At 43.8% G+C, this 25,754-nt stretch overlaps 1 long non-coding RNA gene across 1 annotated transcript; it reads right to left on the bottom strand.

Annotated features, from left to right (window-relative positions):
- Positions 1 to 9,910: 9,910 nt before the first annotated feature.
- On the bottom strand, positions 9,911 to 18,098 carry LOC109274832 (uncharacterized). The gene is made up of 3 exons (XR_002083853.2): positions 17,990 to 18,098; positions 11,398 to 11,522; positions 9,911 to 10,203 (listed from the first exon to the last, which is right to left on the bottom strand). It is a non-coding gene; the product is annotated as an uncharacterized LOC109274832 (long non-coding RNA).
- Positions 18,099 to 25,754: the final 7,656 nt, after the last annotated feature.

Genomic DNA, 25,754 nt, shown 5'->3' with positions numbered 1-25,754 from the left:
CTCTCTCTCTCTCTGCCCCTCCCCCGTTCATGCTCTGTCTCTCTCTGTCCCAAAAATAAATAAAAAACGTTGAAAAAAAAAATTAAAAAAAAAAAAAATTACTTGTACATCCAGCTGTATAGTGTGTATATATTATACATTATATACATTATATACATTATAATACTAAATACTGGATATCATAAGTGTATGTAAACATACATACGTGTATATATGTATGTGTGTATATATATATATATATATATATATATATATATATATATATATGTATGTATTTGTATATACTTCCAAGAAGTCTTCCAAGAAACAATCACTTTTTCTTAATATTTTCTTTGGTGTGAAGGGGTGAGTTATCCTTGATTAGATTGCTAAAGATCTACTTTTCAAACTAGGCTTTACTAGTATTGAGCAGTGTTTGTTTTTGTTTTTTTTTTTTTTTCATTAATTACTCTTAAATTTAGTGTGCAAAATTTTACCTAATGTAGATTTATTTGGTACCTTTTCTTGGGTTGAACCTCCCTCAATACTATAACAACATAATAGAGTTGGCCTTGGAAAAATACTGTTGTTGTTTTTAATGTTTTAATGTTTATTTCTGAAGAAGAGAGCCATGAACTGGGGGTGGGAGTGGCGAGAGAGGGAGACACAGAATCCGAAGCAGGCTCCAGGCTCTGAGCTGTCAGCACAGAGCCCGACACATGACTCGAACCCATGAACTGTGCAATCATGACCTGAGCCAAAATCAGATACTTAACTAACTGAGCCACCCAGGCACCCTGGAAAACCATTGTTTTAATCAAAGGGGAACAAGAATTTTACTTTTTGAAAAAAAAAAAGTCTATACAAGGAGCTATTGTTTCTATCATGATGGAAGTATGTATAAAGTGTGAACCTTATGTTTTAGTTTCTAGCTAGACTGAGGGCTTAGGAGAATAAAGTAGCTTCTGTCTTCAACATGCTTATTACTTAGTTGAGGTATAATGTATGTTTTAAGATTGTAAAGCAGTTGTCGAAGAGGGCAACAGAAGGAAAGTAACTAAGTGTTAGCCTGATATTAGCTCATTTAATGACAGATAAGTCCTACCACACTTCAGCCACAGTGACTCTGTTCTGACCTGTTTTGGTTCTCCTAATAGAGATGTGATTTGAAGGTAGGATTTGAAGGTAGGGCTCCTTGGCTAAAAACACTTAAGATGCCTGTCAGACGTGTAAGTGGAAAGGTTGTGTGTGTGTGCACGTGTGTGAGTGAGATGGTTGATTTCCTCAGTGTTGTATTCCAATTGTTTGCTTCCACTGTATCTCATTTACACTTCTTACTGAATTTTTAAATATTAAACTATATTTTTCATTTCCAGGATTTCTAATCAATTCTTTATGTCCATCTGATTTTATTTCATTACTTCCCATTTTTATTGAATAATTTGCAGTTCTTTTTTTTTTTTTTTTTTTTTTTTTTTTTTTTTTTTTAGTAGAAGTGTAACTTCCACTTATCTCTTTAAACATTCTCAACCTATTTAGTTTTACCCTATACTTTTTAGGCCTTTCTGAAACGAATTCTTTTTCTGATTTTGTTGGATATCTTTATTTGCATTGAGTTTTCTGGTGTGGTTTGGAGTTTTGGTGCACGAGCTCATGCTCTTGTTTCTTTCCCGCTTCCAGCTTCTCTCCTGGTCTTGTGGTTGGCTCCCTTAGGAGTTCTGGGACCTCAGTGTAAATCCAGGTATATGATTGCACCTGGTAATTACTACCCAAAAGGAGAGTGGGGACATTTGTACTCCATCCCAGAGTCTCTTGGTAGCATCATTTTGATTTCTTGTCCAAGGAGTTTTTTCTATTTTATTTTATACTTTTTTCCCCCCTCTTTTTGTGATTTGCCTATTTTTCCTGTGTATTTGTTTGGTGTTGTGTTTTGTTTTGGCACAAACTCACCAAATCATCATCCGGTGCTAAAAATTCCCACCATCCCAGAGGATTGTGATACAGGTTCCTCCTCTCCAGAGGGGACCAAAGTTCGTGTGTGTGGTGTATGTGGTGGAGGTTTATGGGTGTCTAGCTGCCCAGCACCCACCTCCTATCTCCTGAGAGCAGTATTTTGGGGGGTTGTTCTCTCTCCTCTGTTGGGTACAGTCTTTGGGGACCTGTAAAATAAAGCATTCTCCTTTAGCCAAGGGGCTAGGTGCATGAACAAAGGCAGACCAACTGGACCCTGTCCTGCATCATTGTCTATTAATCAGAACAACCATAGAATAGAACAAGTGCTTAGACTGTTTCCTTTCTAGAGCAACTCTAGTACCTACAGCGAAGCCCATAGAATCTTCCCGCTTGCCCCTTCTGACCTCTGCTAAGGCCTTCCCTTCAGTTATGTGAGATCACCTACATCCCTCTAGTGAATTCCTTTCTTCTAATATTAGAGGCAGGTTTTGTTGCTTTAACACCCAGGAAAACTTGACTGGTAGACCATGTACCCTTACACATGTATATGCACCTACAAGCATGTAAGCGCCCAAATATAATTTTTACATACTATGCTTTGCAGTACAGCAGCCTGCATTTTCCTCACACACGTCAGACCCTCCATGTACTTGGCATTAAACAAGCAGTAAATAATTCGAGTAGGTTCTACTCTGACTTGGTGTAGGGATAAATGAACAAGGGGTAGGTCATATCTTAGTTAACCAGGCAAGTGTCGTCTTGCTCCCGTGAAAACAATGTGGCTAGAGTGGCTTTATCCAACCTCATGGATGCTCTCCTTCCCCTGCTGCCTCCCAGCCCTTTCTCTGGCCATTCTCAGCGCAGGCCCTCCTCTCCTGTCACATTTCTTTCCTCGCTGTCAGAAAGCTCTTAAGTTCTCTCTTCTGGGTGTTTGCTTTTGCCGTATTTTATTGTTTCACTTCTCCCTTCCTGCATGACCACCTCAAAGGCCTGAAGTGTTTTCTGAATTCTGAATAGCCTACAGGGCAGTGCCCTTTCCCCTGCCCTGAATTCCCCGAGTAGCTAACTGCTGTTCACTTCACAGTTGCTTGCCTTGTTACTTGTGTGTCTGAGTCCAGGATACAAAGAACACTCTGACGTTGCTTTGATGGCACGTCAGAGAGGCTTATCTCAATGCTTGGTACACATATACTTGCTTTCTGTCTTTTAAATGCCCATCATGGTGTTATATGTGCACTGTTTCATCCACTAAGCAGGACCCCACACACACACAGGAAATTTATTTCATTACCCAGCACCAAGGGTGAAGAAGCCCGCTGCCCCCCAAATGATTTGATTCTGCTTCTGCCTCAGAAACCTTGTGAAGCCAGTTTTTTCTATGGCTGGTTCTAGTTCTTAAGGAGCTGTCAGAAACTCTTGTGCGTTATAAATTGGAGAGACCAAGGTGCTGTATGTCCTCAATGACTAGAGCCTGGACCTCTGGTTACAGATGTGGTGGTGGCCCATAGGAATGTCTTGTTTGTAGGGTACATGGACATCTTTGTTCACCTAATAAATTTCTTGTTTTGGTAGCATGACAGACTCAGAGACTTTAATTTCTGAGAACCAACAAAAGCCAAAATACACCTACATCAATCAGAGGTGATAATAGTCTCTTGAAAATTTCTCAGATTGCCAGGGGCTCAGCAATATAGTAATATTTAAATACTGAATACATTTTATAACATGTGAAATCGTTTCATAGTAATGTCCCTTAGTTAACATCCATAGGAAATGAACTGAGCTGAATATATGAAGTCTCCTCTGAGAAAAGTTAACTAATAGTCTGAAGATGAGAATGGTAAGTGGCTGCTTTCTGCCAAAGACAAGCAGGAAGAAAATATTTTAAAAATTGGAACAGAGTTCATATTGTCAGTAAGGAAGGGTTTCCTGTTTTAAGTTGCTAAACACGAACAGGTAGCAGTTAATTAGTGAACTAGTCAGGACTAGAACATTAAAATGTCAAATGACCCATAAAACGAGCATGAACAATGACTAGATATTCTTCTGGCATATCTAAGCCATTTTCATGGTTTCTTTAAAAGTTAACATACACTTACCAGTCAGCCATTCTACTCCTAATTGTTCACCACAAGAAATGAAAGCCTGTGTCCGCATGAAGACTTGACCGTTCATAGCACCATATCTGTACCAGCCCCAAACTGGAAACAACCTATGTATCTATTAAGCGGATGGATGCAAAAATTGTGGTATATCCATAGAATAGAATGCTTTCATCAAGACAAAAGAGTTCATGCCACATAAGCCCATTTATTTAAATTCTAGAATACAAGAACTAATGTAATTAAGCAAATCAGTGATTCAGAGGAATGGGGGTGAAGTGGGGAGCGAGGAAAGGTTACAAATAAGGCTTGGGGAAATTTGGGGGAGTGATACGTTCAGTATATCGATTGGAAGTGCTTGTTCTTAAGAAAAAAATTATTCTTTGTACCCCAGCTCCTCCTGGTGCACTAGTCATGCTTGGAAGATAAGCCAGATCTCACAAGAAAGTCTGTTAGAACTGACCCCAGACCACAGCCTATTGCTATAAGGTAGCAAAGTATATACTTTGACTCTCGAGAGTATCCACTGTGTTCATACAGGGAGGCAAGGAGGTAAGGGTTGTTCATATCTGAACTGTCCAGCCCGCTTACCAGTGTCATTTGCTGGTGGTGGCAGTCAAGGAGGGTCTTTGCCCAAGATACCAGCCTTTCTGCCCTCTGGCTCCATTGATTCTCCATTTGGGAATTTCAAAAAGCATTCTAAAATAAGGGTCCAAATAGATCCAAATACTGTTTGGCTTCGGTAGTTTGGAACCCACACTCACATAGCAAAAGTGAATATAACCTGGGGTTTTCATATGAAGGGAAGACACTAGTCGAAATCAAATGGTAGGAAAACAATTTTTTTTTTCAATTATTTCCAAAGTGATACATGTTCATTATTTTAAAATGGAAAATAGAAGTAAACAAGAAACACAGATATTATCCACAAGTCTATGACCCAAATACTACTATTATTGTAATTCCGTATACTGTATACTTCTAGTCCTTTTTCTGTGCATGTAGTACATTTTATTTTTGGTAAAATTGTAGGTCTTTTTTTTTTCATTTTTTGATTTAATATATAATGAAAAATTGGACTCCTTCCAGAAAAATGGAAGAGACGGACTTTCCATATTCCTGCTGTTAGTGCAACTGAAAACCTCATCAACATTATATGTAACACAAACATAAGACTGAAAGGCAGAGGGAAGAAAGATGGCTAGGGACCTTGGGACTCAAGGAACAACACGGTGGTGAGTTCCCTGGGTTTTCTTTTTGCTTCAGCTATCCCAGAGAATACTGGAGAAGCTGGCAACGAGGAAACACTGAGTGTAGAAAACAACAGCAAAGCTTGCTCTCTACAGCCACAAAACCAGGAAAAGGAGAGCCTAGCAAGACAAATCTTTTAGGCAATAACGGCTCTATTCCAATCAAATGCCATGGGAAAGACTGCAGCCCCATCCTCCCCCTGCAACCAGTAAAGGCCAGGTGGAGAGCCTAGATTCCACCCATGCCAGGCTAAAACTGCCCCGCCCCCCAATCCCTGACAGGACGGTGCCAGAGAAGGCCTAGAGGGGAACCTGTACTCCACCCTCACCTGCAGTCGTGAGGCACCCTCCCCTTCCCTCCCGGGATGGAGGCAAAAGAGACCCAGGAGAATCAGGGTTTTTACCACCACACGGGTAATGAGGCAGCTCTGGCTACAGTGTTCGTGGAAACTACACAGGGAGCCCAGACTTCATCTCCTTCCTGTGGTAACAAGGTGCCTCCCTCCCCGCCCCACCCCTGTCCCCAGTGGGCGGTGTCAGATGAGGTCTAGTGTGGAGCCTGAACTCCCAGCCCTTCCAGTCTCCAGGGGCCGACAGGAACCTTCTCCCTGGCAGTAATGAAGCAGTGCAGGGGCAGAAGAGGCCTGTTAAAATACAGGATGTAAATAAGGTCCAGAGTCTTGTAACATACTGCTAAAAATGTCCACCTACCATAGCAAGCACTAGGAAGATCTCAAACCACGTGAGAAAAGACGATTGTCAGCACTGAGGTGACACAGACACTAGAGTTATCTGTGAATGATTTTAGAGTACCCCATCACAGGAATGCTTTGACAAGCAATTAGAAACACGCCCGAAACCAATGAAAAATACTCTTAGCAAAGAAGAACTGCATACACATTTTAGAACTATGAATATAAACAAATTTAAAAACTCAACAGCAGAATAGAGAGGACAGAGGGAAGAATCTGAGAACTGGAATATAGAATAAAGATTACCCAATCTGAACAGAGAGAAAACGGACTGAAGAAAAAAAAAAAAAAGAACGTAGCCTCAGGAGCATGTGGGACTAAAGCAAAAAATAAAAAAAATCTAACATGTCATCAGAGTCCCAGAAGGAGAGGAAAAAAGAGGGTGGGGCTGAAAAAAACGTTCAAAGAATAAATGACTAAATTTCCCAAATTTGGGGAGAAAACCCCATAAACCTAAAGATTTAAGAACCTAAGAAAACCGCATACAAACCCAAAGAAATCCACACCAAGACATCATAGTCCAACTCCTGTAAATTAAAGACAAAGTCTTAAAAGCAGCAAGGGAGAAATGGTCCATCACCTACGGGGGAAAAGCAGTTCAAATGCCAGCACATTTCTCTTCTGAAACCATGGACGTTAGAAGGAACTGACATTTTCCAAGTGCTGAAAGAAAAGTACTTCCAGCCCAGAATCCTGTATGCAGCAGAAATAATATCCTCCAGAAATGAAGGGAAAATCAAGATATTATCAGATAAAGGAAAAGTAGGAAAATTTGTTGCCCAAAAAACTACCCTGAAAGAATGACCAAAGGGAGGTTTCTAAACAAAAAGTAAATAATGAAAGTAGAAATGTTGAAACACCAGGAAGAAAAAAAGAACTTGGGGGGCACCTGGATGGTTCAGCTGGTTAAGCATCCAGCTGCGGCTCAGGTCATGATCTCACTGTTCCTGAGTTCGAGCCCAGTGTCAGGCTTTGTGCTGACAGCTCAGCGCCTGCAGCCTGTTTTAGATTCTGTATCTCCCTCTCCTTCTCTGCCTCTCCTCTGCTCCTGCTCTGTCTCTCTCAAAAATAGACATTAAACAATTTTTTTAATTAAAAAAACTTGGTAATAGCAAAAATATAGGCAGATACAATAGAATTTCCTTCTCCTATTGAGTTTCCTAAATATCATTTGATACTTGAAGCAAAAATAGCACTAATGTTCTCAATGTATGTTGAAATATTTAAGACAGTTATAAATGGGAAAGAGAAAATGATGTAAAGGAAATGTTTCTACACTCAAACTGGTAAAATCATGGCCCTGGTAGACTTTGATAAGTTATGTACATACAAGGGAATAAGTTAAGTAACCACTTAAAAAAAAAGCTATACAAAGCGATAAACTCAAACGCTATAGACAAATAACAATGTGATTGTGAAAAATGTTCAAGTATTCCATAAGAAGGCCGGAAAAAGAAAACAAAGGATAAATAGAAAACAAAAAATAGCCAATTTAAGCCTTAACATATCACATCATGATATCAATAATCACATTAAACGTGAACACTTCTAAACATACCAATTAAAAGACAGATTGGCAGAGTGAATTAAAAAAGACCCAACTATATACTATGCACTTCAAATACAATGATGTACATAGGGTGAAAAGAGATAAACCCTGCAAAAGTTAATCAAATGCAAGACAGGAATGACTCGATAAAGTAGACATCAGGGCAAAATAGCCCAGAGTAAGAGGGACATTTACAAAATGAGAAAACAGTCAACCCACCCGGAAAACTCAGCTGTACTAAAGATTGTGTATATATCAAGCAGAGCTACAAAATGTGAAGTATAAACTGATAGAACAGAAAAAAGAAATGGACACGCAGTTATACTTGGAGACAACAATATCCTTCTCTCAACAACTGATAGACCAACTAAACAGAAAACGGCAGGATATGAAGAATTCAACATCACCATCAGCCAACAGGATCCAGCCGACATTCGCAAAAACATTCCACTGAACAGCAGAACACGCATTCATCTAAGTGCCAAGAGAAACGACATCCTGGGCCATAAAACAAACTTCAACAAAGTTAAGTGAATCAAAATCCTACAGAGCAAGTTCCCTGACCACAGTGCAATCAAACTAGAAATCTGTAATGACAAGATAACAGGCAAACCTTCCAATACTTGCAAACAAAACATTGCTAAATAATCCATGCATTGAAGAGGAATTTTCAAGCCAAAATTTTTAAAAATGCATTGAACTGAATGAAAACCAAGCAGCATCACGTCAAAATGCGTGGAACACAACAAAAGCAGGCAGGAGAAGGGAGCCCACAGCACTGGCATGCATCTCTTGGAAACAAGGAAATGCCTCAGGTCAACAACCAAAGTTTCCATCTCAAGAAACTAGAAAGAAGATCCAGACAAACCCAAAGCAAGCAGGAAGAAGGAGGTAATAAAAGGTAAATCAGTAAACCTAAAAACAGAAGGAAGAATAGAGAAAAACCAATAAAACAAAAAGCTGGGTATTTTAAAAGATTGATAAAATTGACAGCCCTCTAGTAAGACTAACAAAATGGAGAGAAGATATAAATTATTAATATCAGAAATGAAACAGGTCCTACAGACATCAAAAGGATAACAAGGCTCCTATGAAAAACTCTACACATAAACTGGACAACTTAAGAAGAAACAGGCCGGGGCGCCTGGGTGGCTCAGTCAGTTGAGCATCCGACTTCAGCTCAGGTCACGATCTCACGGTCCGTGAGTTCGAGCCCCGAATCAGGTTCTGGGCTGATGGCTCGGAGCCCGGAGCCGGCTTTGATTCTGTGTCTCCCTCTCTCTCTGCCCCTCCCCCGTTCATGCTCTCTCTCTGCCTCAAAAATAAATAAACGTTAAAAAAAAAAATTAAAAAAAAAAGAAGAAACAGGCCAATTCCTCGAAAGACTACCAGAAGTCACCCAAACTACCAGAAGTCACCCGAAATGAAACAGATAGTTTGAATAGCCCCATATCCATTAAGGAAATCAAGTTTTAAAACCTCCTGAAAAACTCCAGGCTCAGACATTTCCCATGGAGAATTCTACTGAATGTTGAAAATAGAATTAGGACTGACTCTACAAAATCTCTTCTAGAAAATGTGGGACACCAGGTGAAAGGTATGAAAGACTTCTCTTTGTAACATCTTGTGAAACTATAATTATTTCAAAATGTAAAGTTAAAAAACATACATATATGCAATGACAAATTCCCATGTCACTTTCCTGTATTTTACAACTTCATCTGAAATGGCTGCTTGGGGACCCTGACACTTCTGATCACTATTTTAAGTGTTTTACTACCTTTTATTTTTTTAATTAAAAAAATTGTTTTTAATGTTTATTTATTTTTGAGAGAGAGAGACAGAGCAGGAGAGGGGGTCGGGGAGAGAGAGAGGGAGACACAGAATCCGAAGCAGGCTCCAGGTAAAAATGCAAAAACTTCAGGACAAGTTTTCCATAGTGTGTGCGATGGCATTCTGGAGCCAAAGGTAAGGTGGAAGAGGTATTATACAAGGCTCTATAAGTGAAAGTTTAGGGAGGGGCACCCAGGTGGCTCAGTCGGTTGAGCATCCGACTTCGGCTCAGGTCATGATCTCACAGCTCGTGAGTTTGAGCCCCGCATCGGGCTCTGTGCTGACAGCTCAGAGCCTGGAGCCTGTTTCGGATTCTGTGTCTCCCTCTCTCTCTGCCCCTAACCCACTCACATTCTGTCTCTGTGTCCCTCAAAAATAAAACATTAAAAAAAAAAAAAAGAAAGAAAGGTTAGGGAGACATTCCTGCCCTCCAACTTCACAAATTCTGACCAACAGCCCATCAGAAATTCTGGGGAATCAGTAATCAAGAAATCAGGAATAAAGGAGTCAGTCATACAGAAATATATTTAACCTCAAAAATCATTTGTATCTTTTCTTGGAAACGCAGCTATAGGAAGATTTTCATCTGATCAGTCCTTTACCAGAGTGTGGGTTGATTTCCAGATGTAGGTGCTGGTGAATGTTCTGACCAGCAAGGAGAGCAGGCAGAGAATTTTGGAGCACAGGATATCTGGGCCTTGTCCTTCCTTCCAGAATACAGGCGTGCCAGACAGTACGAGGGACAAGAACCCAGGGAAACAGGATATAGAGGAGGGTGTGAGAGCCTGTTAAAGAGAAAAAAAACTAATAAACAGCATTTTGCCTGGTGTGGCCCTGTACCAAGAAAGAGACAAGCCTCTTGTCTTCCTCTCCCTCCTCATCCCCATGACCAGAAACTCAGACTAACAGTTCAGCAGTTCAGCAGCGTTCATCGGTGGTGGGCTAGCCTCCACTGCCTTGTAGAACATGCCCAATGGGTAGATGGTATCCAACAGTTTCAAAGAATCAACTCATAAGTAACTTTCAGCAACACAGTTTCTTGTGTCAAGTGTCTCTATTCAAGATGGAACTAGGAATCTGTCTCCATTGACTTTCAGCAAGGCCAAGGGCCAAGGCTTCGGGACTAAGTGTGATGAAGCTATTCCAGGCTTGACATTGGGAGGAGAAGGTGGGGAGGGTGGAGAGAGAGGGGCCCAGGCTCCAGACAAGTTTTAAGGGCTCTCTGGAAGTACAGGATTTGTGTATCATGACTCAGTCCTCTCCCATCTGGGGGAATCAGCAAGGACTCACCTACCAGTCCAGCTTCCAAGGTGAGCACCATCTTCCCCTCTGAAGGCATTTGATGGTTGTCTCAAGAGCGTATGGAGTCTGGACCCAACTACTCTATCAACATATTGATTAAGTTTGGGTGGCGATACCTTTGGCTCAAGAAGAGTCCCCAGAATGTTTGCACTTCTCACAATTAATTTTAAGCTTGGGAAACATTAAGACATAAGGAAGCCAATGGCTGGTGATGCCAAAAATGCAAAAGCAGCGACCCCTCTGCTGTGGTCCTTGTGATGTGTCCTGTGGTGGAACAGGTCAAGTATGGGCAGGGCTCAATGCTGCAGCTCCTGTTGTCGAGTCCTCAGTTTTCCTGTGAGGTATGCTTTGGGGTGCGGGGAGTGCTCCTGATTTTATATAATCCACAGACACCCACAAGATATCTTTTACCAAGTCAATGCTGGTGCTATGCCAGACACTGGAGCCTCAACAGTGAGCACCAGTTACTCTCTCATGAGGCACCACACCTACAACAGCTAATGCACTGGAATCCTGGTTCCATCTGTATGAATCCAAATCTCTGAGCCTCAGTCTACTTATCTGAAAAATGGGGTAACAGTCCCAAGCTGGCAGAGTAGGGTGTCGGTTAAAGGTATGTGTGTGGCATCTAGTTTAGTGTGAGATAGATGTTTGGTCGTTAGAGACCATTGTATTACCTGTGGATAGCTCCTGTGGGTTCGTGGTGCTGCCCTGCCAGAGACAACCCCAGGGGCGAGCATAGGGCCGATGCCACTCAGACTCCAATCACTGCTTCTGCGAGCTGTACCTGGGGCCAGCATGCCTGGGAAAAAGGGGTGTGGGGGTGAGATCCCTTCTTCGCCCTCTAAGAACAATTGCCTTGAATTATCCTCAGCCTTATTTTACCCAGATGAGTCCCCTTAAGCCACACCAACCTCTTTGTGCAGGCACATTGCCCGCGTGCTGATAAAGGTGTAGTTAGTGCCAAGAATGCTAAGAGCCCTACGCACAAAAGCTCCCTCCCCTTCCATCCTGTATCTACAGCCCGTTTCTGGGCATCTCCCCTGCACCCTCAGGGCACTGAGCAGGCTGCAGATGAGTAGGGGCTTATCCAGAACTTTCTGGCCTCATCACCCCACCTATGGCACTTGGCACACTGATTTGTGCTTTTGATGTATGTGTTCTTTGTCGTACTGTGCTCGGGCTGCTACAACGAAACACCACAGCCTGGGCGGTGGTGTAAACCACAGGGATCGATTTCTCACTGTTCCAGAGACTGGAAGTCCAAGATCAAGGTGCCATCACGGTCTGTTTCTGGTGAAGGCTGCCTCGCTGTGTCCTCGGCTGGCCTTTTCCTCTGTGCACACTTGGAAAGAGAGCAAGCTTTCTCTCTCCCTTTTCTTGTAAAGATACTAATCCCATCGTAAGGGTCCCTCCCTCATGAGCTAATCCAAGCCTAACTACCTCCCAAAGATCCCATCTCCAAATACCATCACATAGGAGCATAAGCTTCAATTTTGAGAGGATGCAGTTTAGTTCCAATAGGTACACAGGCAAATAAATAACAATGACCTTAATATAACACTGCAGGTCTGTCCCCTGATGACGGGGTTATACCAGGTCCCCCATGGTCCTGAGTGCCTGGAGAGGTCCCAGCGAACCTGGCAAGGCGGAGCCTTGGAAAGGAGCCTGGAAAGGAGCCCTGGTGAGAAAAAACACCTCCAAGCATATACCCTGGGATGGATGGTCCATTATGGTTCATTATGAGGTAAGGTCTCACTGTCTTTCTCCTCCAAAAATATCTTACAATCTGTAACTTTACTACCTTAAGGAAATTTAGAATATAGATAAGCAAAAATCAAAAATGAATGAAATAAGGGCCTCAAGAATCCCTGAACAAAAACGCTAATTTGGTTAGGCTATTTCAGACCCTTCTCTGAACTTAAGTGCACGGGTGGTTGCATGCTGTGTATCGCTTGGACTCTGCTTGTCCCCACTGGATGGTACATCTTGGAGAGAATTCAACCTCTTTGGTAGCCTTTTCAGCATAATGTAAAAAGGCTGCTTAGCACTTGGTCTTCCTTGCTTCAGGGAGGCAGCTCCTCACAGGGGCTGGCTGAGGACATGGACCCGGATTGTGGGGTGAGGGTGTTGCCCTCAGGGAGCTGACGATGTGACCAGGGCCCTGGGCCACCATGTTGGGAGAAGTGAAGAGCAGGAAGGGGTGAGGCAGGTGATGCTGCCTCGACTGCCTTCTGCTCCAAGGGAGGAGAGTCAACAGGGACCCTCTAGGCCACTCCGGGCTCTATAACCTGGAAGGAGTGGCTTCCCCTCCTGGGAACATGGAGGATGGCTCTCTGCAGTCAGGACAGATCTCCCCTGAAGCAGTGACATCACCCCAGGGCATGAAAGCCAGCAGCAAGCTCTGGGGAAGGCAATAAGGGAAGGAGGGGACAGCCCCGTTTCTCTTTATCTCATCAGAAGCCCCTGAGACTAGGTTGCAGGCACTTGGAAGCCATGTGGGTGGGAGAAGCAGTTCTGTCTGAGCTTTCCTAAGACACAGAAGGGGGGATGGGGAGACAGGATGCTTAAGATAAATGCAAGGGTCCAGCGTCACTGTCCTGACTCTTACACCAGGAGGACTGTCTCCAGTTTCTGCTTCTACTAAGAAAAGACATTGTTCATCCATTCAGTCATTTATTCTACAAACCTTTATTGAGTCCCTACAGTGTGACAGGCACCACAGAGTAAACGCATTTCATCTGTACTGTAAGAGGCCTTCACTGTCAGAACAGTTTAAAGTTGAGCTGCCTTAGGGGTAGCGAGGGGCTCCTTGCTTGTCATGAGATGGGATGGTCACCAACTACCTTCCTGAATGAGATGAGTTTCAAAGCTAATATTAAAATTTTAATGAGTGTTTGTTGCAATGAGTGAGTCATTGACTTGTTTTGACCCCATAATCTAACCAAGTTCACTCCTGGTGTCACAAATTCTGGGCTTCCCTCTAAAGTTGGGTGAGGGCTCTTGGGAGAGAGTCAGAGGGAGTGAGAAAGGAACTTATCTGTCTGGGGCCCGGTGCTTCCTAGATGGGCTGGTGGCAACACCCACATCCCCATGTCAGGCCTCATTAATCACCTGTGCTGACTCACACTGGAACGTCCTAGTCCTGACCTCCGGGCAATCGAAGGTCACAGCCGCTCACCCTCTGCTGAACTCCAAGCTCTATCCATCCTTCCATGCAAAGGCTATCATCCCTCCACTGGAGCTGGGTCACCATCCCCTCAGTACACTAAACTGGACTGCTAATGGTCTGATCCCATTTGGAGATACGAATATTTTGATATGCAAATGACAAAAGATGTAATCATCAACCTGAGCAATCTCAGGACAAAATTGTTTTACAACCACTTTGCTGTACTAAATAGACAAGGTAGTGGACTTTCAGCTTGTTCAATGGGACTTTTAGCTGGTATGTGCACACTGGGTAATTTCACTCCATCTTCAGGCCTCATTCTGCCCCCCATGGGCTTCCCTCTCTTCCTCATCCTCTCTGATTCCCCCCACATCCCTGAGCCTCACCTCCGGCCCTGAGCTTCACTCCCTCCTGCTCCAGCTGCTCCTACCTCTGCTCTCTGTCCCTTATCTCTGATCCTCAGAGACAGGGGAAGAGTCAGAAGTGAATAACAGTAGGCAGAAATTTGTTCTTTGGATGTTGGATGTCAAAATGCCCATTCCAGAACCTGCCTTAACTGAGCTTATCCACCTTGGGCCAAGGGCACCAGTGTTCGGTGAGAAGGGGATAAAGGAATGTCTGAACTGAGAGTGAATTCTTCCAACAGCAGACCTGAACCTCCAGAATGTTCTGATTTCTTCCCCTTCCCCTTTGTTTCTGCCTACGTGGTTATGAAGCAGCCATGTTAAAGCCAAAAGCAAAACAAAAAGCAAAGCAAAGCATGAGATCTGGGTATGCAAAGGGCTCCCAATGCCTAAAAAGAAAGGAGCCATATAAACTCAGAGTATAACTCTCGAGGTATCTTACCAAACGTAGAAGAGTCTAAGACCAGCATCTAATGACCATGACTGTTAGCCAGAGGAAAGGCCCAGAGAAGTCCAAAGGAATAGGAGATATCAGGAGACACAGTGAAATGTCACACAAGTCCCACTAGACCAACAGAAAATAGAATTTAACAGTTTAGGGCAGGGCATGGAGACACGCATGGACATCTCACTCTGCCAAAAGCAAGGAAGATGTCAAAGGCTAATGGAATGAAGTCAGAGGAACACACTAGCCAACCTGAAGGGACTTTCACTTGCCTAAGATCAAACGGTTCTGGCACCTAAATGGATAGTGTCTACAATGGACTGAAACATCACAATGATACAAGAACAAAATGAAAGAACAGAAAACCCTGCGTTTGTCACCATTAGAAGTTTCAAGAGCACAACTGATAAATAAATGTACAGAATCAGGCATTTATCCTACCTTTACTGGACCAGCTGTATTTCAGGAAGTCTTCCTTTATGGAAGAATTCCAGCTAATAGAAGCTAAGAGAATGATAGAATCAGAAAACTTGTCATCTGCAAGCACCATGAAACAGTGAATGCAGGCAGTGATCATTATAAAATGCTGGAATCACAGTATGAAAGTTGATGGGGAAGGGCAGGGGCGGGGCACTTGGGTGGCTCAGTCGGTTGAGTGTCAGACTTCAGCTCAGGTCATGATCTCACAGTGAGTTCAAGCCCCACATCAGGCTTGCTGCTGTCAGCCTGTCAGCGCAGAGCCTGCTTCAGATCCTCTGTCCCCCCTGTCTGCCCCTCCCTGCTTGCAATCTCCCCCAAAATAAATACATATTAAAAAAAAAAAAGAAAGAAAGTTGTTGGGGAGCTTATAATGGGAGGTATCAGACCAGTGCAGAACCTGCAGAACGGTCTTAGCACCACCAGAGGTAGTCAGGAGCTAGTATATGGCCCCCAATGGGCAGCCACAGCAAATTCCCAATTTGCCTCCTCTCAATTCTTCTTGCCTCAAAAGCTGAATCTGAATATGAGCAAGCGTTTACACCTGACTTCCAGTATACAGGCAATATAGGGAACAAAAAGCACCAGGGTACATGGAAGACACCATGGATGTAAAAACAAACAAACAAACAAACAAACAAACAAACAAAAAACCAGAACAGGGAACATTCTAGAACACAATTGATCCACTCTCTCTAAGGAATTAATGGCATTAAGACAAAAAGAGAGATAAGATTGCCATGGACCAAATAGTTAGTAGACATACAACCAAATGCAACGTGTGGACCTCTTTAATCCTGGTTGAAACAACCCAACTATTAAGCCAACTTTGAGATAAACGAGGAAATGAATATGGACAAGCATTAGATGATATTAAAGAAGTCACCGTTAATTTTATTGAAGGCTTAATGGCATAGGTTTTTATTTCTGAATATTCTTAGATGAGTTAGAGAAGCCTGCCAAAGTAGTACAAGAGAAATGATGAATCTTGGATTTGCTTTGAAACAATCCAGTATAAATCTAAGTGTGTGTGTGTGGGGGGGGGGGGGGGGGGGTGGATAGATAAAATAACACCGGGCAAAATGCAGCTAATTGTAGCTGAGTGATGAGTATCTATGAGTTCATTAGGCTATTCTGTCTACTTTTGTATACACTTGAAATTTTCTGTAACAAAAAGTTAAGAGAAGGCAGAAACTGACCAGTTCTAAACTTGAGCAAGTCAGCTCACCTTTCTGGGCTTTGGTTTCCTTATAGGTGAAATCAGTTCTTTAAAATAACCAGCTTCCACCTCCTGACTTCTGTGGTTCTTTATCCTCTCTTTGATCTGGGAGCCACTTTTTTTTTTAATGTTTATTTATTCTGAGACAGAGAGAGACAGAGCATGAGCAAGAGAAGAGAAAGAGGGAGACACAGAATCCGAAGCAGGCTCCAGGCTCTGAGCTGTTAGCACAGAGCCCAACACAGGGCTCAAACTCATCAACCACAAGATCATGACCTGAGCCGAAGTCAGACGTTCAACTGACTGTACCACCCAGACACCCCTGATCTGGGAGCCACTTTTAAATGTTTTCCCAGTTATGTCCATGAGAAGAGGCATCTGTAGTATCAGTTGCAAGGGAAGTGTGGGTGTTGGGGGTTCCAAGGGAAGGAAGTGGAATGCAGAACCAGCTTAGGGTTAAAGGGTGATAAACAAGGGTTTATTGGTGTTCTGTTTTAGATGACCAAGGAACTGCAAAAGAGAAGAAAGCTTCATCTGATGCAACTTCCTTTTTTAATTTTGTTTTTGTTTGTCAGTGTATGTATGCTGTTGGTCAATTTCTCACAGAAACCTCTACGCTGAGAGTCTGGACAGGAGAATTGCTTGTTTACCGGTTGGCCTAATGCAGAGGAAATGGCTTTCTTCAGCTGGGGTGATGTGGCTGGTTCAACCCCAAAACTTCTTCCAATTTTAGTATATGCACTGCCAAAGTGAGCACTCAACCCCAAAACTTCTTACCCAACATTTTATGCGTGTGTGTATGTATGTATGTATGTATGTATTTTAAATGTTTATTTACTTTGGAGAGAGAGAGCTCAAGCAGGGAAGGGGCAGAGAGAGACAGAGAATCCCAAGCAGGTTCCATGCCATCAGTGCACAGCCTGACACAGGGCTCAATCTCATGAACTGTGAGACCATGACATGAGCCAAAACCAAGAGTCAGACACTTGAACCAACTGAGCCACCCAGATGCCCCAAATTGGGAGTTATTCATATCATGGTTATTCATCAAGCTATAGGAAGATGGCTGGATTGATCTAGAAATCATTGATCTCAGAATTCCCATCCCAGAGCTTTAACTACAATCTAGATGCAAAGACCCTCGGCTGGATTTCTCTCTCTAGCTTCCGCTCTTCTGTGAACTGCAGACCCCTGTAGTCAATTGCCCCTTCAAGATTCCCACTTGGAGGTCTAGCAGGGTCCTCAAACCTCACATGCCCCCATATGAAGTCATGGCGTCCACTACCACCCCCAACATTCTACTTGCTGTCCCCCTTTTCAATAAAAGGCAACTCCGTTCCTCCAGTTGCTCAGGCCAAATCTTAGAGTCACTCCTAACACCTCTTAGACTTCCATGCCCCGAATCCAATCCACTGGCAAATCCTGTTGCATGCTTCCTTCAAAATGTTTCTGACAGAGTAAATGGGAGTCCCTGACTAGGACTGGATCACCTCCTTGCCTCCCAAGTCACAGCTTCACCATCCGTATCTACCTTGAGAAACTCAGGACTTACCTCTTTCTGACTTTCTCCTGGCACCACATGTATCTCTGGACTCCCTGGAGATCCCTCAGCCCCAAGACACTCGTCCTCATGTGACTATGCCTCAGCCTTTCGGACTCTTTCTGGCAGCCCCCACCAACCCCTGGAGCCATTCACTATGCCTTCAGGACATGTGGTCTGGTGACTGCTAAGTGCCCTGTGTCCTCTATTTCTTCACTAGCTGTCCCTTTCATCATCGTTCTCTAAGCCAGCACTGCCCAACAGAAATGTAATGCCACATATGTAATTCTAAATTTTCTAGTATTCACATTAAAATAAGCAGAAGATAAAGCAAGTAAAACGAATATAGCATTGTATGTCAATTATACTTCTATAATAAAAAAAAGCAGGTGGGGCACCTGGGTGGCTCAGTTGGTTGAGCTTCCAACTTCAGCTCACGTCATGATCTCACAGTTTGTGAGTTCGAGCCCTGCTTGCTCCAGGCTCTGTGCTGACAGCTCAGAGCCTGGAGCCTGCTTCGGATTCTGTGTCTCCCCCTCTCTCTGCCCCTCCCCTGCTCACACTCTGTCTCTCAAAAATAAATAAACGTTAAAAAAGTTAAAAAGGGAGCCTGGGTGGCTCAGTCAGTTAAGCGTCTGACTTTGGCTCAGGTCATGATCTTGTGGTTTGTGGGTTCGAGCCCTGCATTGGGCTCTGTGAGGACAGCTCAGAGCCTGGAGCCTGCTTTGGATTCTGTCTCCCTGTCTCTTTGCCTGTTCCACCACCCCCCCCCCCGCCCCCAGAAATAAACATTAAAAAATTTTTAAAAAGCAGGTAAAATTAATTTTAATAATATATTTCATTTAACACAATAGATCTAACATGTAAAAACATATTTTATGTAGCCCAATATATTTCAACAAGAAAAAAGTATAAAAATACTAATGAGATCCTTTACATCTTTTTTTTCTTCATACTGTCTGAAATGTGGTGTGTATTTTACACTTAGCATATACCTCAGTTTCGTGGGTTTTTAAAAATTTTTTTAGTGTTTATCTTTATTTTTGAGACAGAGAAAGACAGAGCGTGAGTGGGGGAGGGGCAGCGAGAGAGGGAGACACAGAATCCGAAGCAGGCTCCAGGCTCTGAGCTGTCAGCATAGAGCCCAACACGGGGCCACAAACCGCAAGATCGTGACCTGAGCCAAAGTTGGACACTCAACTGACTGAGCCACCCAGGTGCCCCTTAGTTTCGTTTTTTGATGGTTAAAGTGAAATGTAGTCCTACCAAAACACTAAAACTGTGTTTAACAGAAAACATAATTCATAGTGCTTCGATTTTTAACTTAATTGGAATTCAATTCAATTAAATATTCAGTTCCTCATTTCAAAGTGCTCTGTATCCCCGTGTGGTTCGCGGCTGCCATATTGGACTGTGCAGATCTGAGTGAAACCTCACTTTCCCAGCAACTGTTTCAAGGTGTGGGCCTTTCCTAGATCTTTTGTGTTATCTGTGGGCCCGAAGGTGGATTGGGGTCTTCCTCGACTCTCCTTGTTGCTTGGCTGGGACATTCTCCCTACTTCCCACCGCAAAGCCCAGGTAGATACCTCTCTTCCTTGAAGACTTTGCTTCCTGGCTCACTGCTACTTTCTTTAACACACTTCAGTCACGATCCTTGGAAATATCAATATCTTTAAATAATATTTCCAGCATAAGAGCTATCAGTTCTCTACCAATGATCTTGTCTGCTCAGCCATTCATTCCCATGATCATACCCTAGACCTGTTCTGCCCACTATGGACAGCCCCTCAAAACAGAAATGTCAAGCATCACCCTCTCTTGTCACTGTCCACCCCCTTACACCCTCCCCTCAACAAGATCACCAGTGCATTGATTCATCTCCTTTAACTACAGCCCACCCCCTGCCTCACCAAGCTTCCATCGTCAGAATCCCTTCCTCACCCATGCCCTCAAGGCCCTGCCCTGTCTTGCTTCATCAAGCCCCTCTGATGACATCCACCTCACCTCCAAATCTGCGTCTGCACCCACACAACTGAACATGCGGGGGGAGGGAAGCAGCAGTTCTGATAGGATTTGGTTAGCTTTCTTTATTCCTTCTTTTCCTTTCCTCTCCTCTCCTCTCCTCTCCTCTCCTCTCCTCTCCTCTCCTCTCCTCTCCTCTCCTCTCCTCTCTCCCCTCCCCTCTCCTCTCCTCTCCTCTCTCTCCTCCCCTCCCCTCCCCTCTCCTCTCCTTTCCTCCCTTCCTCCCTCCCTTCTTTCCTTCCTTCCCTTTCTTTCTTTCTTTCTTTCTTTCTTTCTTCTTTCTTCTTTTTCTTTTAAATTGAGATATAATTGACATATAACACCGTGTGAGTTTTAGGTGTACAATGTATTGATTGGATACACTTCTATATCCCAAAATGATTACCAGCATAGTGTTACCTATCACTTCCATCGTATCACATAATTATATTTCTTTTTTGTGGTGAGAACATTTAAGATCTATTCCCTTAGCAACATTCAAGTATATAACACAGTATTGTTAACTGCAGTCGCGACACTGTGCGTTAGATGGATTTGGCGCTTTCAATAATACTAATAAAAAGACAGGAACTTCTTTTTTCTTTTTAAGTTTATTTATTTATTTGGAGAGAGAGTGCAAGTGGGGGATGCAGGGCTCAAACTCATGAACTATGAGATCATGACCTGAGCCGAAGTTGGACGCTTAACTGACTGTGCCACGCTGGTGCCCCAAAAGACAGGCACTTCTGATTTCCTATTTGCTTTCTCCTGAACTGAATCTTGTTCCCTTCCCCCAGCTGAACCAGGTGCCTGAGTGCCTGAGTCAGATGGGTGTGTATGAACTGCTAGTCCTGAAGTGGCAGGATTCCCCACGGATGAAGACAAGGCACATGTGCATCAAGCAGACCTCACCTGTCTCCCTCCTACCTGCCTGCCTACCTGTCTTTTCATCCATTCACCATCTTATCACTTACATACTATGTGTTGTTGAATATCTTGAGCCCCTCCACCCATTGTCATAAATAAGAATGGAGAATAGCCAAATTTCCAAAATTAAAAAAAAAAAAAAAAAGGTGTTACTATTCATGTCCGGCCACCTCACCTGCCCCCTGCCCAGCACCAAACTAGCTGTGCGTCTGGACACGGGCCACACAATATCAGCTGTATATACTTACCGGAGATCTGTCACTTCCACGAGTCTTTTGCCAACCTATGGCGCTTTGGGTATCAATGTAATTTTAGTCCTGCAATTAATGGAGTGAAAAAAAAAAAAACCATCAGGTGCCCTTGTAATGTTATGATGCTTTTTCATCATAACAGTTGCTATTTAGCAAGTAGTTGCTAATTAGCAACAGTTGCTAATTAGCAAATAGTCTCGCTATTTCAAACATAGGGTTCTTCTCATTTGGGGTTAGATGGAACATACCAATGATTATATTTGTTATGAAATATTTCTGATGGAAGGAGAAATACCCCCCTTCAGTTAGCATATTGGTGCTAGACTTGTGGGAATCACGAACCAGTAAAAGCTCAGACATGAGCGCCACCTAGAGGAGTCCTCGTGTACTGGGTGGCATTGGGTGTCAGACTGGCTGAGTTCAGAGTGCACCTCAGGCTTTTCTTGCTCTGTGCTGTTACCAAAGTTCTTAATGACTCTAGTCCCTGCTTTTCGCGCCTGTAAAATGAGGCTAATAATAGCTACTCCAAACGGCTGCACTAAAGTTTGATGCATAACGTGTGTAGGACATTGCCAATATGCCCAGTGTCTGGCTAAACTCTCAATAAATGAGATGCAAGGACAGTACCCTGCACATCCAGTCTCAAGCCATGAACCCAAGCAGGAAACCTGTGCTTCACAAATCCTTTCATCAAATATTGTTAATTTTTGGCTTCAGGTGCAAGATACATAGTCTAACTACATGATCTATGGTCATCCTTTGAATCTATGTATCTACCTAAAGAAATTCTTCATGCATTTGCAACATATTATCATAAGAACATGCTTCATGGTAAATCAGAAAGTGTAGGGTTTCCCAGAGGGCGGGGCCGTTTCTGGACAGTTTAATTGCAAGGTTATGTGTGGGTGAAAGAGCTTGAATGTCATGTGCATGTGCTGCCATCTTGTGGTACTTGGGGGAACATGTCTCTGATGCATTCTGGAGCTGTTAACTGACTCCATCCTTTCTGGGGATTACATAGACGTCTATGTATTACACGGATGCCCGTAACTCCGCACACACACAACCACAACACTGGGTTTCACAAAGTGGGTCACTTTGCCCATGAAGTTATTCAAGGTTGTTCTAAATGTAGGAGAACAGATGGCAAGGCATTTTTATTCCCTTTTTACTCTATTTTTACTCTATTTCTACTCCCCTGAGATTTCCTTTTTGATTCACACATTATTTAGAATGTGTGGTTTAGTTCTCAAGTGTTTTGGAGGTTTTTCTCATTATCTTCCTGTTATGATTTTCTTTAAAAGAATTTTTTTAATGTTTATTTATTATTGAGAGACAGAGAGAGATAGAGCGTGAGCAGGGGAGGGGCAGAGAGAGAGAGAGACACAGAATCCGAAGGAGGCTCCAGGCTGTGAGCTGTCAGCACAGAGCCCAATGCAGGGCTCCAACTCACAAACCGAGAGATTATGACTTGAGCGGAAGTCGGATGCTTAACCGACTGAGCCACCCAGGCGCCCCTCCTGTTATGAATTTCTAGTCTGATTGCTGAGCAACTAGTCTTCTGTTCCCTTCTGTGCTGTCCTGGCCAATCCTACCTAGCTCACCTCCTGCTGTGGGGGTAGAGGTCACAAAGGGACCCTCATGCCCTCACTGCCCCTCCCTGAGGTACTTGATTCTGGGAGTTGCTCCCTGCTTGCCCCAGCGCACCTGAGGCTGAGCCAGTCTCAGAAGGACCCATCAGCGACTGTCCTTCCCCACTTCTACCTCTTGCTTCCCTCTCTCCCCACCCACCCTGATCTGTCCACAGTGAAGTCAATTACACATCCCAGGTTTGCACAAGAAGAAACATCTGAGATTCAAAGAGGGTAGCATTGCCACAAGTTGATAGCCAGGTGTGCAGATGTAATGAGCAGGAACACAGAGGGCTGGAGCCTCCAGATGCATGGCCAGGCTTCGGGGACTCAGACAAGAAAAGGTGAGGCATTGAAGCCCAGGGCTCTGGACCCGGGGATCAGGCTGGCAGTGATGCAGAGCACAGGAAACCAGGGTCTCAGCAGCTTAAGTTGGGGAATATGGGTAGAGGTTTGGCTGACGCATCCCAGATTATTTCTGGGCCCTTGGTGGCCAGTGCTAGGACCAGCCTGAGGAAGACATAATGTGGTGGGGAGAAGGGGGTCTGTTTATGGAAGACCTTGGTGGGATTGTCCTGGAAGGGACTCAGCGCTTTGTCAGCAGAGGCCTGAGACCCCCGCAGGGGACAGAGTCTATGGGTCAACACAGGCCAATGGCCAGGAAAGGGGCTCTTTTATATTATTTTCTATTTTTTAAAAATCAAACTTGTTTATTCACATAGATTGGGCAAAGAACTTCAAAGAGGTTTTATTTCAGGAAACCTCCTCCCTGACCTGTCCCCCATTGCCTGCCCAATCAGAAAGCCATTTTCTCCTGTCTGAGCTGAGCTGCAAAGATCTTCCGTCCCATTCCCTCCCTCTCCCCATGCCCCCAGCTCTGCCAGCTCCTGTTCACGGAGTCCTGCTGTCTCCCCTTCTGTTCTGAGAGCTGTTACATCTCAAGATTGCTGCCTGATAACTCGTGGCAACAATTTGGGTCATAGTCGTCTTTGCTCTAACATTCTGGTGAGTGTTCTCAGTAGGACTTGCTTTGCCCTTTCTTTTCTTTTTTTCTTTTCTTTCCAATTCTTCTCCCCACCCCCCCCCCCCCGTACTTCTCTCCAGCTCTTACCACTCTTATATATTCTTGAATGATATAAGCTTTACCCAGATCGGTTTTTAGCAGGGGGTCTGTCCAGAGGAGGACTGAGCACTGTGGCCCAGATTCTCACAAATCTCACCGAGACTAAGGTTTTTGTGTGTGGGATCTTTTACTCCATCTTGAAAAATGAAATGCAGTAGCCAAACTCAAAAGAACATCGGTTGCATACATGAGGCAGGAAGGGATCTAATCACGAAATGTCTCCTGGTGGAGCTATCCCTGAGCCCCAGAAACAGTCCCCTGTGATGATGTCCGCAGGCCCCTGTGCACTCTCACCACCAGCCACGTCCTCGGAAACCAACGTCCAGAACTGTGGTTCTCAATCAATTGCCTTTCTTCTTTCTTTCTTCCTTTTCTTTTCTTTTCTGAAAATTTTTTAAAATGTTTATTTTTGAGAGAGAGACAGAGAGACAGAGAACGAGCTGGGGAGGGGCAGAGAGAGAGGGAAACACAGAATCGGAAGCAGGCTCCAGGCTCTGAGCTGTCAGCACAGAACCCCATGTGGGGCTGAAACTCACAAACCGTGAGATCATGGCCTGAGCCAAAGTCAGAGCTTAACCAACTGACCCACCCAGGCACCCCAATCAATTGCCTTTCTTTGTAGTTTGATTACAATTCTTGTATATTTGCAAGGATTGCATTGAAGGGTTTTACGTGTCTCTTCACACCGTGCTGTTCTTCTGGACTCCTTGGCTGCTCCACCGTGTTTGTGACTTGCTTGCACACTGAAGTGTAGCGAGCTTGCACGTCTATACCTCTGTGGATATGCCTCTGCCGTGGTTCTACCACAATTTATGTCTCCATTCTCCTGTTAATGTACATTTGGATTGTTTTTAGTTGTGCTCCTTGGAACAAGATTCACCTGTCCTATGGGACACGTGTGCAACATTGTATCTAGTAGTGGAATTGCGGGGCCAAAGGGGCAAAGTTACACGCTCGACTTCATTGGATGAGGCCAAACTCTCTTCCAAATTGGTTGTACCAAACCCAGTGTAAATAAGTTCCTCCTATTCTACTTCCCTGCAAATACATTAATTTTTGCGTTAATATTAACCCTTCACTTCTCACCCAGCTGACAGTGACAGGTAACTGTCAGTTACAGTAACGGTGACGCTGCTTACCAGAAAAGTCTCCCCTTCCTCCTCCATCCAAGTGTTTTTCCTAGTAGCGATTTCACCACCTAGTATCACTGTCTTTTTATTGTTGTTTCCCCTTTCCTCTTAAAATGTAAGTTCCAGGGGGCAGGGATTTATTTCATCTTCCTTTTCAAAGCTGTTCCTTGGGGTTTAGAACTGTGTAATGCACGCAGTAGGTACTCAGTAAATACTTGTTAAATAAATTAATAAGAACATGAACTAAATCAGAATTATTAAGGTAAAAACACTAAAACACAGAGCCTTAAAATTACACAAACACTTAGGAAGAGGCCCAGAGTCAAAAAGAAATCCACAGAATTGCCTGGAAAGTGTTCTATTACTCTCTCTCTCTCCCTCTCTCTCTCTCACAGGTTACGTTCTCTGTTTAGGCACTTATTTCTGGCCATCATCCCTCTCTACCCACTTTCTAGTCCCTCTTCCAACCACAGGCAAATTTCTTGAGGCGGCAGTTGCAAACGCTGAATAGCTTCAGTCCAATCCCATCTGGTCTCAGAACCCTTCTCCCTGTGGTTGCTGTGTCTCCCATCCCCATTTGACCCTTCACCTCTGGACAGGGTACCCCGGGTCGAGCACTCTGTTCTTCTGAACCCCTCTTTTCCTGAACCTCAACGGCACCACATCCGCCCAACTCCAGCTTAACCCATTACATTTCCTACACTGGATCCCCCC

This window comes from Panthera pardus, unplaced genomic scaffold (genome assembly GCF_024362965.1).
Source record: "Panthera pardus isolate Hobbes unplaced genomic scaffold, ASM2436296v1 HiC_scaffold_25, whole genome shotgun sequence".
NCBI classification, from domain to species: Eukaryota; Metazoa; Chordata; class Mammalia; order Carnivora; family Felidae; genus Panthera; species Panthera pardus.
This window is presented reverse-complemented; position numbering and strand designations above follow the sequence as displayed.